At 39.3% G+C, this 13,243-nt stretch overlaps 1 long non-coding RNA gene across 1 annotated transcript; it reads right to left on the bottom strand.

Annotated features, from left to right (window-relative positions):
* Nucleotides 1-353: 353 nt before the first annotated feature.
* Nucleotides 354-13,031, bottom strand: LOC138926812 (uncharacterized). The gene is made up of 7 exons (XR_011443490.1): nucleotides 12,205-13,031; nucleotides 11,648-12,146; nucleotides 8,528-11,617; nucleotides 7,971-8,469; nucleotides 4,481-7,911; nucleotides 3,925-4,422; nucleotides 354-3,865 (listed from the first exon to the last, which is right to left on the bottom strand). It is a non-coding gene; the product is annotated as an uncharacterized lncRNA (long non-coding RNA).
* Nucleotides 13,032-13,243: the final 212 nt, after the last annotated feature.

Here is a 13,243-nt window from a genome sequence, read left to right as displayed (position 1 = left end):
CAGTTTTGGTTGGTTTATGTTTCGAAGCATGATTACTACGGAGCCAACCTTTAGGCGTAAATTGTGCGGTGGTAAGCCAGGCACGTCCAAAGAGTTTAAAAATTCAATTGGATAGTTGGTGGCTTCATCTTCATTTGTGACGCAGTCAATAGATTTGAATGAATGCATTGTTCCAATGATCTTATTTTGAATTATGTAGTTCAGGTCATCTACATCTTTATTCTTAGCCGCTAAAATTGCTCGCTCACTCAACCATTCATTATTTTTTTAGTTAGAAATAATATTTGGAAATACATTGTTGATAAGTTCGTCTTTTGATGAGACAAAATTACAGAAATTATTTGGAAACTAGCAGTACCCTGCCACGTTTCGCTGTGGCATATTGTTGTTGCACGCATAAAAAATAAGTCAAACAAAAAAGAATAATTTTCAAATTAATTAAATTCTGTAATACTTGTGGGTATACAATATTCTTTGTTTCTCCTCCTTAATCATTCATTATTATTTCTGTATTTTAGTACATAGGTTGCTCTTCACTTAAGCACCTTGTGATACACGACATTTTTTGTTTTATTATAAGGCGCAAAAACAAACAACGCAGATGGTCTTCCGACCCGTGAACATGCCACGTATAATTGACCATGGGAAAAACATGAATGTTCTAGATTTAAACCACAAACTTTTAAGGATTGGCCTTGTGATTTGTTGATTGTCATGGCAAATGCAAGACGTATCGGAAATTGAAGTCTTTTAAATTCAAACGGCATATCGGTTGGGATCATCGGGATCCTCGGAATGAGAACTTCCTCACCTTTGAATTTTCCTATCATTATCGTAGCGTAAATTACATTGTTCATCAATTTACTAACCACCAAACGCGTACCGTTGCACAGTTTTGGTTGGTTTATGTTTCGAAGCATGATTACTACGGAGCCAACCTTTAGGCGTAAATTGTGCGGTGGTAAGCCAGGCACGTCCAAAGAGTTTAAAAATTCAATTGGATAGTTGGTGGCTTCATCTTCATTTGTGACGCAGTCAATAGATTTGAATGAATGCATTGTTCCAATGATCTTATTTTGAATTATGTAGTTCAGGTCATCTACATCTTTATTCTTAGCCGCTAAAATTGCTCGCTCACTCAACCATTCATTATTTTTGTAGTTAGAAATAATATTTGGAAATACATTGTTGATAAGTTCGTCTTTTGATGAGACAAAATTACAGAAATTATTTGGAAATGATATTAAACCGCTCGATTCATCGACAGGTACTTGACCATTACCGATAGTCAGCAATTGCTCCGAGAAATCTTCAGCAGATGTATCATTAAGCAATGTAACTCTCATGTTTGTTGTCAGCTGCAGTTTCTTCACATAGCGCCATAGATTTGACGATTTGAGGCAAGCGTTTATTTCGTCTGCAGCCGTAGATCTTGGAATTACTGGCAGTATTTGGCGGAAATCGCCAGACAGTAAAATCATTGCTCCTCCAAAACATCTCGAGTCATTGCGTAAATCTTTTAATGTTCGGTTAAGTGCTTCTAATGCACGTTTATGCGCCATTGTGCATTCGTCCCAGATGATGATTTTCGATGTCGCTAAAACTTTGGCCATTGCTGAGTGTTTTGCAATATTACACGTTGGTTCTTCAATAGTTTGAAGATTTAACGGTAATTTGAATGCTGAATGAGCCGTACGGCATCCTTTTAACAATGTGGCTGCTATTCCAGAAGAAGCAACTGCAACCGCTATGTTGGATCTCGCCCGAACAGTTGCTAAAACTAATGACATAAGGAATGTCTTGCCAGTTCCACCAGGGGCATCTAGGAAATATAAACCACCATTTTCATCAGCGATTGCCTTCATTAAAGTATCATAAACTTCCTTTTGTTGGTAATTCAAAAGGGGTACATTCCTTTGAACTACTAAATCTAATTCCTGGTGATCATATTCACGTTCCCGTTCCAATTCTCGATTAAATGCGTCATTCATTTCACGATTTGGCGCTGGCATTCCTAACCTGATTAACAAATTACCGCACATGAGGTAACACATATCTTCGATCAAGAGTAAAGCACGATTATGTATCTCCTCATTCATCTCAATATCGTGATTTCTGGAACTAACACGTCTTTGATGTAAAATATCTTCTGACATACTATCCTTGTATTTGTGCCACAGGTTACATGGGTTTGATGGAAAACATGTCGAAATTATGATAGCGAATAATGTGCGTATCTGACTTGGAGATTCAGAGATAATGGCTTCAGCGATTGTCGTATCCCAATGGGTATCGTTTTCTAATAAGTTCAATTCTTCACATGCAGCACGATATGTTGGGAATATTACACCATTAACAGTTCGTAGTGTCTCAAATGAAGTTGGCCCACGCACATTTACCAGCAACAACCGCAAATAGAAACATTCATCATTCTTTGGATGAACTGTATACATACGACCAAGAGCTTCAGTAGAACGCACATCTGGATACCCAGAAACCGCATCACCTCGCTTCCGTCTTTGAAAATTCTTGGATGAAGCATTCCAAGTATAATAACGTGGCATCTCCGAGTAAAGCAAAGTTCGTGCAAACTGATCGCTTTGGCAGATTGCAAAAAAACTGGTCAATGTAGTTGCTGGAGGTGTTTCAGCACGTTGCATAGCATTCGAAGCCGTGAAATATACTCGTTGACCATTCTCTAGATGCACCGCCAAATGTGTAACAGTAGGATGACGTTCGTGAATGGGAAATCCGAATATACGCCAAATCGCTTCATTACAGTTCACATAACGACCAACTTGATAGCGTGAAATTTCATCGTTGGTATTCGAGGATTGCAATCCAAAAACCGCCATATCACTGCCTTTCGTGACATATTTGCAAATATATTTTATGGACTTAACTGAATTGCAGTATTCAACGTTGCAATGTGTCTTGAACGTTTTAGAAATAAGTGGCGAATATGGAACAATCCAACTGTTGTCGACAACGAAATCCATTCTTTTCACTTTCGTTGTGACAGTTCGACCGTTGTCATCTGGTGATCGACGCCGATACAGCGGATACCCATCGTTGCCAGTGATAGTCTCCGCCGTTAATTTCCGTGGATATCGTTTAGAGCACTTTCCATCGACCATGCAAGGTGATTGGGGGTTGATGGCACCACACGGTCCATGAATCATATTAGTAGTAACAACATCATGTAGGTCTGGATCGACTTCATGATCAGGAATCTCGGCACATATGATATCATCTATTTGGTCAGGCTGAATTCTTTCCACTAACCAAATAAGAATGTGTGCGTGCGGCAGGCCTCGCTTTTGCCATTCGATTGAATACATCCAGCATCGAGTATCTCCAAAGACGCGTTGTTTAACAATAAAGGTCATCAGGGACCGAATTTTTTGCCTGAATATACGTGCTGTGATGTCGTGTCTATCATTCGATGTTTGTCCGGGAAGCAGCAATTGAGTAATTTCTATCCATTTTGGATTACAGGTAAAAGTAATAAAGAGATCTGGCCGGCCGTAATGACGAACATATGTCATTGCATCTTGTGCATATTCATGCATATGACGTGGGCTACCAATGTACGTCGCCGGCAGAATAGTTAATCGACCAATATTAGCTGCATTTCCTTCAGTACTAACTGCATCGCGTAAATGGATGTACTCCTCAGAACGCAGTTTGGCTTGGTTCAACCTAATAAATGTTAAACGTTCCGTTTCTATTTTTACATACATGTCAACGCAATACTGCTGAAACAATCGACGAAACCGCAGCAAATAGTTGTCAGCATTTTGACGAATCATCAAACGATATGCATAATAATTCATTGAGCTAACTTTCTTTGTAGTTTCTTCACCTGAAATTAAAAATTTGATAATTAACCATTTCAAAGGCAAATAATACAGTTTACTTTACCATTCAATGGATTTATCATTTTAATATTAAAATAATATCCATCTTCTCCTTTCCAAAACATCAGTGGGTATTGCAATGCGTCATATGATCGATGAGTTTCCGATATTTGTTGCAGTTGCCCAGTATCGCGACGTGTAAGCACAATATCGCGTTTTTCAAATTGTTCACCAACAATCAGGATGGCAACTTCGTCTACTGTTGGAGCATTAAATGTGCGTTCGTGTGTTCCAGATGGTCGTTTATCTGCTTTGATGACAACTTTATAGTCATCATTTGGCATGCGCTCTAAAGCACTTTTAAACAACCTGACCAACGCATGATGTTCATGAAGCAGACACTGCAAGTCTTGAAGAATTGCTCGCTTTATTCCTGCATTGATCCCTAGGCACGATCAAGTTGTTCTTCCATGTTGCCCATGAAATATATTTGTAAAAATTTATTCTGTGTATCTTCGAAAGGTAGTAATGATCCAATTCGATGGTGAATCTGTCCTTGTATCTACAAAATAAAAACCAGATTCTTTAACTACATTCTATGTAAGTACAAAAATAAATACCTTAAATGTCGGATTAAAACCTCCTTCTTCGATAATGTCTGCCCCAAATGACGTCATTTGGAAACAACTATTGTATTTTCGAGTATTTGCAAGAAAGTGGCGTGATTCTTGTGTTTCGCCGCAAAGCAATGAATACAATGGCTCTTGTGGCGGAGTCAACACTGGCAATTTCACTTTACCATTAACGCAGCATAATCCAGGCGTTTCTCCGGAAAACTTTAATGCACCACAATACTCGCAAACAACGTCCATTTGCCCAATGCAAACGCTAGGATGCAAGCTGTAATCATTGCTGCAATCGTATCGAAACGCAGCTCGATTCAAATCAGCTAAATATCTGCGTCGCAAATTAAAATCTATTTGAGAAGCACGAAGTCGATATTTTGTATTCTTCTTGCATTACGGCTTTGTCGGGAAAGATTCGACCGTCTTGGTCGCGGCATTATTAATTAAACTTCACTTCACTTCAATCCACTTGTTAATTATTTATTTAATAGAAATAGTTTTAATATTGATTTCAGCGCAACACAATCTTTTTGGTTCGTTGTTAAATTTGAGAGCCTGACTATGAATTTGACTTCGTTTGTAACTGACATTTTGACATTTGACATTTTCTTCTTAGCTGTCTGCCTAAATAAAAAAGTATGGGCCAGGGAGGAACGCTGTCGAACGGGACAAAAAGTATCCTATGTCCTTCTCCTGGCTCTAAGCTACCTCCCTACCAATTTTCACTCAAATCTGTTCTTCCGTTCTTGATTTATAAGTGGTGTAACATAAAACACGTTGTTCTTTTATATATATAGATGATATTAAACCGCTCGATTCATCGACAGGTACTTGACCATTACCGATAGTCAGCAATTGCTCCGAGAAATCTTCAGCAGATGTATCATTAAGCAATGTAACTCTCATGTTTGTTGTCAGCTGCAGTTTCTTCACATAGCGCCATAGATTTGACGATTTGAGGCAAGCGTTTATTTCGTCTGCAGCCGTAGATCTTGGAATTACTGGCAGTATTTGGCGGAAATCGCCAGACAGTAAAATCATTGCTCCTCCAAAACATCTCGAGTCATTGCGTAAATCTTTTAATGTTCGGTTAAGTGCTTCTAATGCACGTTTATGCGCCATTGTGCATTCGTCCCAGATGATGATTTTCGATGTCGCTAAAACTTTGGCCATTGCTGAGTGTTTTGCAATATTACACGTTGGTTCTTCAATAGTTTGAAGATTTAACGGTAATTTGAATGCTGAATGAGCCGTACGGCATCCTTCTAACAATGTGGCTGCTATTCCAGAAGAAGCAACTGCAACCGCTATGTTGGATCTCGCCCGAACAGTTGCTAAAACTAATGACATAAGGAATGTCTTGCCAGTTCCACCAGGGGCATCTAGGAAATATAAACCACCATTTTCATCAGCGATTGCCTTCATTAAAGTATCATAAACTTCCTTTTGTTGGTAATTCAAAAGGGGTACATTCCTTTGAACTACTAAATCTAATTCCTGGTGATCATATTCACGTTCCCGTTCCAATTCTCGATTAAATGCGTCATTCATTTCACGATTTGGCGCTGGCATTCCTAACCTGATTAACAAATTACCGCACATGAGGTAACACATATCTTCGATCAAGAGTAAAGCACGATTATGTATCTCCTCATTCATCTCAATATCGTGATTTCTGGAACTAACACGTCTTTGATGTAAAATATCTTCTGACATACTATCCTTGTATTTGTGCCACAGGTTACATGGGTTTGATGGAAAACATGTCGAAATTATGATAGCGAATAATGTGCGTATCTGACTTGGAGATTCAGAGATAATGGCTTCAGCGATTGTCGTATCCCAATGGGTATCGTTTTCTAATAAGTTCAATTCTTCACATGCAGCACGATATGTTGGGAATATTACACCATTAACAGTTCGTAGTGTCTCAAATGAAGTTGGCCCACGCACATTTACCAGCAACAACCGCAAATAGAAACATTCATCATTCTTTGGATGAACTGTATACATACGACCAAGAGCTTCAGTAGAACGCACATCTGGATACCCAGAAACCGCATCACCTCGCTTCCGTCTTTGAAAATTCTTGGATGAAGCATTCCAAGTATAATAACGTGGCATCTCCGAGTAAAGCAAAGTTCGTGCAAACTGATCGCTTTGGCAGATTGCAAAAAAACTGGTCAATGTAGTTGCTGGAGGTGTTTCAGCACGTTGCATAGCATTCGAAGCCGTGAAATATACTCGTTGACCATTCTCTAGATGCACCGCCAAATGTGTAACAGTAGGATGACGTTCGTGAATGGGAAATCCGAATATACGCCAAATCGCTTCATTACAGTTCACATAACGACCAACTTGATAGCGTGAAATTTCATCGTTGGTATTCGAGGATTGCAATCCAAAAACCGCCATATCACTGCCTTTCGTGACATATTTGCAAATATATTTTATGGACTTAACTGAATTGCAGTATTCAACGTTGCAATGTGTCTTGAACGTTTTAGAAATAAGTGGCGAATATGGAACAATCCAACTGTTGTCGACAACGAAATCCATTCTTTTCACTTTCGTTGTGACAGTTCGACCGTTGTCATCTGGTGATCGACGCCGATACAGCGGATACCCATCGTTGCCAGTGATAGTCTCCGCCGTTAATTTCCGTGGATATCGTTTAGAGCACTTTCCATCGACCATGCAAGGTGATTGGGGGTTGATGGCACCACACGGTCCATGAATCATATTAGTAGTAACAACATCATGTAGGTCTGGATCGACTTCATGATCAGGAATCTCGGCACATATGATATCATCTATTTGGTCAGGCTGAATTCTTTCCACTAACCAAATAAGAATGTGTGCGTGCGGCAGGCCTCGCTTTTGCCATTCGATTGAATACATCCAGCATCGAGTATCTCCAAAGACGCGTTGTTTAACAATAAAGTTCATCAGGGACCGAATTTTTTGCCTGAATATACGTGCTGTGATGTCGTGTCTATCATTCGATGTTTGTCCGGGAAGCAGCAATTGAGTAATTTCTATCCATTTTGGATTACAGGTAAAAGTAATAAAGAGATCTGGCCGGCCGTAATGACGAACATATGTCATTGCATCTTGTGCATATTCATGCATATGACGTGGGCTACCAATGTACGTCGCCGGCAGAATAGTTAATCGACCAATATTAGCTGCATTTCCTTCAGTACTAACTGCATCGCGTAAATGGATGTACTCCTCAGAACGCAGTTTGGCTTGGTTCAACCTAATAAATGTTAAACGTTCCGTTTCTATTTTTACATACATGTCAACGCAATACTGCTGAAACAATCGACGAAACCGCAGCAAATAGTTGTCAGCATTTTGACGAATCATCAAACGATATGCATAATAATTCATTGAGCTAACTTTCTTTGTAGTTTCTTCACCTGAAATTAAAAATTTGATAATTAACCATTTCAAAGGCAAATAATACAGTTTACTTTACCATTCAATGGATTTATCATTTTAATATTAAAATAATATCCATCTTCTCCTTTCCAAAACATCAGTGGGTATTGCAATGCGTCATATGATCGATGAGTTTCCGATATTTGTTGCAGTTGCCCAGTATCGCGACGTGTAAGCACAATATCGCGTTTTTCAAATTGTTCACCAACAATCAGGATGGCAACTTCGTCTACTGTTGGAGCATTAAATGTGCGTTCGTGTGTTCCAGATGGTCGTTTATCTGCTTTGATGACAACTTTATAGTCATCATTTGGCATGCGCTCTAAAGCACTCTTAAACAACCTGACCAACGCATGATGTTCATGAAGCAGACACTGCAAGTCTTGAAGAATTGCTCGCTTTATTCCTGCATTGATCCCTAGGCGTCGATCAAGTTGTTCTTCCATGTTGCCCATGAAATATATTTGTAAAAATTTATTCTGTGTATCTTCGAAAGGTAGTAATGATCCAATTCGATGGTGAATCTGTCCTTGTATCTACAAAATAAAAACCAGATTCTTTAACTACATTCTATGTAAGTACAAAAATAAATACCTTAAATGTCGGATTAAAACCTCCTTCTTCGATAATGTCTGCCCCAAATGACGTCATTTGGAAACAACTATTGTATTTTCGAGTATTTGCAAGAAAGTGGCGTGATTCTTGTGTTTCGCCGCAAAGCAATGAATACAATGGCTCTTGTGGCGGAGTCAACACTGGCAATTTCACTTTACCATTAACGCAGCATAATCCAGGCGTTTCTCCGGAAAACTTTAATGCACCACAATACTCGCAAACAACGTCCATTTGCCCAATGCAAACGCTAGGATGCAAGCTGTAATCATTGCTGCAATCGTATCGAAACGCAGCTCGATTCAAATCAGCTAAATATCTGCGTCGCAAATTAAAATCTATTTGAGAAGCACGAAGTCGAGCCATACTATTGCGGCGCTGTTCACGTGCAATTTCTCGTTCTTCTTCAGTACTTTCATATGCAATATTTTGTATTCTTCTTGCATTACGGCTTTGTCGGGAAAGATTCGACCGTCTTGGTCGCGGCATTATTAATTAAACTTCACTTCACTTCAATCCACTTGTTAATTATTTATTTAATAGAAATAGTTTTAATATTGATTTCAGCGCAACACAATCTTTTTGGTTCGTTGTTAAATTTGAGAGCCTGACTATGAATTTGACTTCGTTTGTAACTGACATTTTGACATTTGACATTTTCTTCTTAGCTGTCTGCCTAAATAAAAAAGTATGGGCCAGGGAGGAACGCTGTCGAACGGGACAAAAAGTATCCTATGTCCTTCTCCTGGCTCTAAGCTACCTCCCTACCAATTTTCACTCAAATCTGTTCTTCCGTTCTTGATTTATAAGTGGTGTAACATAAAACACGTTGTTCTTTTATATATATAGATGATATTAAACCGCTCGATTCATCGACAGGTACTTGACCATTACCGATAGTCAGCAATTGCTCCGAGAAATCTTCAGCAGATGTATCATTAAGCAATGTAACTCTCATGTTTGTTGTCAGCTGCAGTTTCTTCACATAGCGCCATAGATTTGACGATTTGAGGCAAGCGTTTATTTCGTCTGCAGCCGTAGATCTTGGAATTACTGGCAGTATTTGGCGGAAATCGCCAGACAGTAAAATCATTGCTCCTCCAAAACATCTCGAGTCATTGCGTAAATCTTTTAATGTTCGGTTAAGTGCTTCTAATGCACGTTTATGCGCCATTGTGCATTCGTCCCAGATGATGATTTTCGATGTCGCTAAAACTTTGGCCATTGCTGAGTGTTTTGCAATATTACACGTTGGTTCTTCAATAGTTTGAAGATTTAACGGTAATTTGAATGCTGAATGAGCCGTACGGCATCCTTCTAACAATGTGGCTGCTATTCCAGAAGAAGCAACTGCAACCGCTATACTATCCTTGTATTTGTGCCACAGGTTACATGGGTTTGATGGAAAACATGTCGAAATTATGATAGCGAATAATGTGCGTATCTGACTTGGAGATGCAGAGATAATGGCTTCAGCGATTGTCGTATCCCAATGGGTATCGTTTTCTAATAAGTTCAATTCTTCACATGCAGCACGATATGTTGGGAATATTACACCATTAACAGTTCGTAGTGTCTCAAATGAAGTTGGCCCACGCACATTTACCAGCAACAACCGCAAATAGAAACATTCATCATTCTTTGGATGAACTGTATACATACGACCAAGAGCTTCAGTAGAACGCACATCTGGATACCCAGAAACCGCATCACCTCGCTTCCGTCTTTGAAAATTCTTGGATGAAGCATTCCAAGTATAATAACGTGGCATCTCCGAGTAAAGCAAAGTTCGTGCAAACTGATCGCTTTGGCAGATTGCAAAAAAACTGGTCAATGTAGTTGCTGGAGGTGTTTCAGCACGTTGCATAGCATTCGAAGCCGTGAAATATACTCGTTGACCATTCTCTAGATGCACCGCCAAATGTGTAACAGTAGGATGACGTTCGTGAATGGGAAATCCGAATATACGCCAAATCGCTTCATTACAGTTCACATAACGACCAACTTGATAGCGTGAAATTTCATCGTTGGTATTCGAGGATTGCAATCCAAAAACCGCCATATCACTGCCTTTCGTGACATATTTGCAAATATATTTTATGGACTTAACTGAATTGCAGTATTCAACGTTGCAATGTGTCTTGAACGTTTTAGAAATAAGTGGCGAATATGGAACAATCCAACTGTTGTCGACAACGAAATCCATTCTTTTCACTTTCGTTGTGACAGTTCGACCGTTGTCATCTGGTGATCGACGCCGATACAGCGGATACCCATCGTTGCCAGTGATAGTCTCCGCCGTTAATTTCCGTGGATATCGTTTAGAGCACTTTCCATCGACCATGCAAGGTGATTGGGGGTTGATGGCACCACACGGTCCATGAATCATATTAGTAGTAACAACATCATGTAGGTCTGGATCGACTTCATGATCAGGAATCTCGGCACATATGATATCATCTATTTGGTCAGGCTGAATTCTTTCCACTAACCAAATAAGAATGTGTGCGTGCGGCAGGCCTCGCTTTTGCCATTCGATTGAATACATCCAGCATCGAGTATCTCCAAAGACGCGTTGTTTAACAATAAAGTTCATCAGGGACCGAATTTTTTGCCTGAATATACGTGCTGTGATGTCGTGTCTATCATTCGATGTTTGTCCGGGAAGCAGCAATTGAGTAATTTCTATCCATTTTGGATTACAGGTAAAAGTAATAAAGAGATCTGGCCGGCCGTAATGACGAACATATGTCATTGCATCTTGTGCATATTCATGCATATGACGTGGGCTACCAATGTACGTCGCCGGCAGAATAGTTAATCGACCAATATTAGCTGCATTTCCTTCAGTACTAACTGCATCGCGTAAATGGATGTACTCCTCAGAACGCAGTTTGGCTTGGTTCAACCTAATAAATGTTAAACGTTCCGTTTCTATTTTTACATACATGTCAACGCAATACTGCTGAAACAATCGACGAAACCGCAGCAAATAGTTGTCAGCATTTTGACGAATCATCAAACGATATGCATAATAATTCATTGAGCTAACTTTCTTTGTAGTTTCTTCACCTGAAATTAAAAATTTACAGTTTACTTTACCATTCAATGGATTTATCATTTTAATATTAAAATAATATCCATCTTCTCCTTTCCAAAACATCAGTGGGTATTGCAATGCGTCATATGATCGATGAGTTTCCGATATTTGTTGCAGTTGCCCAGTATCGCGACGTGTAAGCACAATATCGCGTTTTTCAAATTGTTCACCAACAATCAGGATGGCAACTTCGTCTACTGTTGGAGCATTAAATGTGCGTTCGTGTGTTCCAGATGGTCGTTTATCTGCTTTGATGACAACTTTATAGTCATCATTTGGCATGCGCTCTAAAGCACTCTTAAACAACCTGACCAACGCATGATGTTCATGAAGCAGACACTGCAAGTCTTGAAGAATTGCTCGCTTTATTCCTGCATTGATCCCTAGGCGTCGATCAAGTTGTTCTTCCATGTTGCCCATGAAATATATTTGTAAAAATTTATTCTGTGTATCTTCGAAAGGTAGTAATGATCCAATTCGATGGTGAATCTGTCCTTGTATCTACAAAATAAAAACCAGATTCTTTAACTACATTCTATGTAAGTACAAAAATAAATACCTTAAATGTCGGATTAAAACCTCCTTCTTCGATAATGTCTGCCCCAAATGACGTCATTTGGAAACAACTATTGTATTTTCGAGTATTTGCAAGAAAGTGGCGTGATTCTTGTGTTTCGCCGCAAAGCAATGAATACAATGGCTCTTGTGGCGGAGTCAACACTGGCAATTTCACTTTACCATTAACGCAGCATAATCCAGGCGTTTCTCCGGAAAACTTTAATGCACCACAATACTCGCAAACAACGTCCATTTGCCCAATGCAAACGCTAGGATGCAAGCTGTAATCATTGCTGCAATCGTATCGAAACGCAGCTCGATTCAAATCAGCTAAATATCTGCGTCGCAAATTAAAATCTATTTGAGAAGCACGAAGTCGAGCCATACTATTGCGGCGCTGTTCACGTGCAATTTCTCGTTCTTCTTCAGTACTTTCATATGCAATATTTTGTATTCTTCTTGCATTACGGCTTTGTCGGGAAAGATTCGACCGTCTTGGTCGCGGCATTATTAATTAAACTTCACTTCACTTCAATCCACTTGTTAATTATTTATTTAATAGAAATAGTTTTAATATTGATTTCAGCGCAACACAATCTTTTTGGTTCGTTGTTAAATTTGAGAGCCTGACTATGAATTTGACTTCGTTTGTAACTGACATTTTGACATTTGACATTTTCTTCTTAGCTGTCTGCCTAAATAAAAAAGTATGGGCCAGGGAGGAACGCTGTCGAACGGGACAAAAAGTATCCTATGTCCTTCTCCTGGCTCTAAGCTACCTCCCTACCAATTTTCACTCAAATCTGTTCTTCCGTTCTTGATTTATAAGTGGTGTAACATAAAACACGTTGTTCTTTTATATATATAGATCTGTTCGGGAGCAACAATTTGAACACGTATACATACAAGAAACTCACAGACAAGTTAACGGAACATTTTACAACAAAACGACACGTTGTTGCTGCTCGCTATGAGTTTTTTAAAAGGGAGATGAAGCATTCACAAACAGAGAGTGGGTAGCCGACTTGCGCGGGATCGCT

This window comes from Drosophila bipectinata, chromosome 4 (assembly GCF_030179905.1).
Source record: "Drosophila bipectinata strain 14024-0381.07 chromosome 4, DbipHiC1v2, whole genome shotgun sequence".
Taxonomy (NCBI): Eukaryota; Metazoa; Arthropoda; class Insecta; order Diptera; family Drosophilidae; genus Drosophila; species Drosophila bipectinata.
Note: the sequence above shows the minus strand (reverse complement) of the source record. Positions and strands in the feature narration are given on the sequence as shown.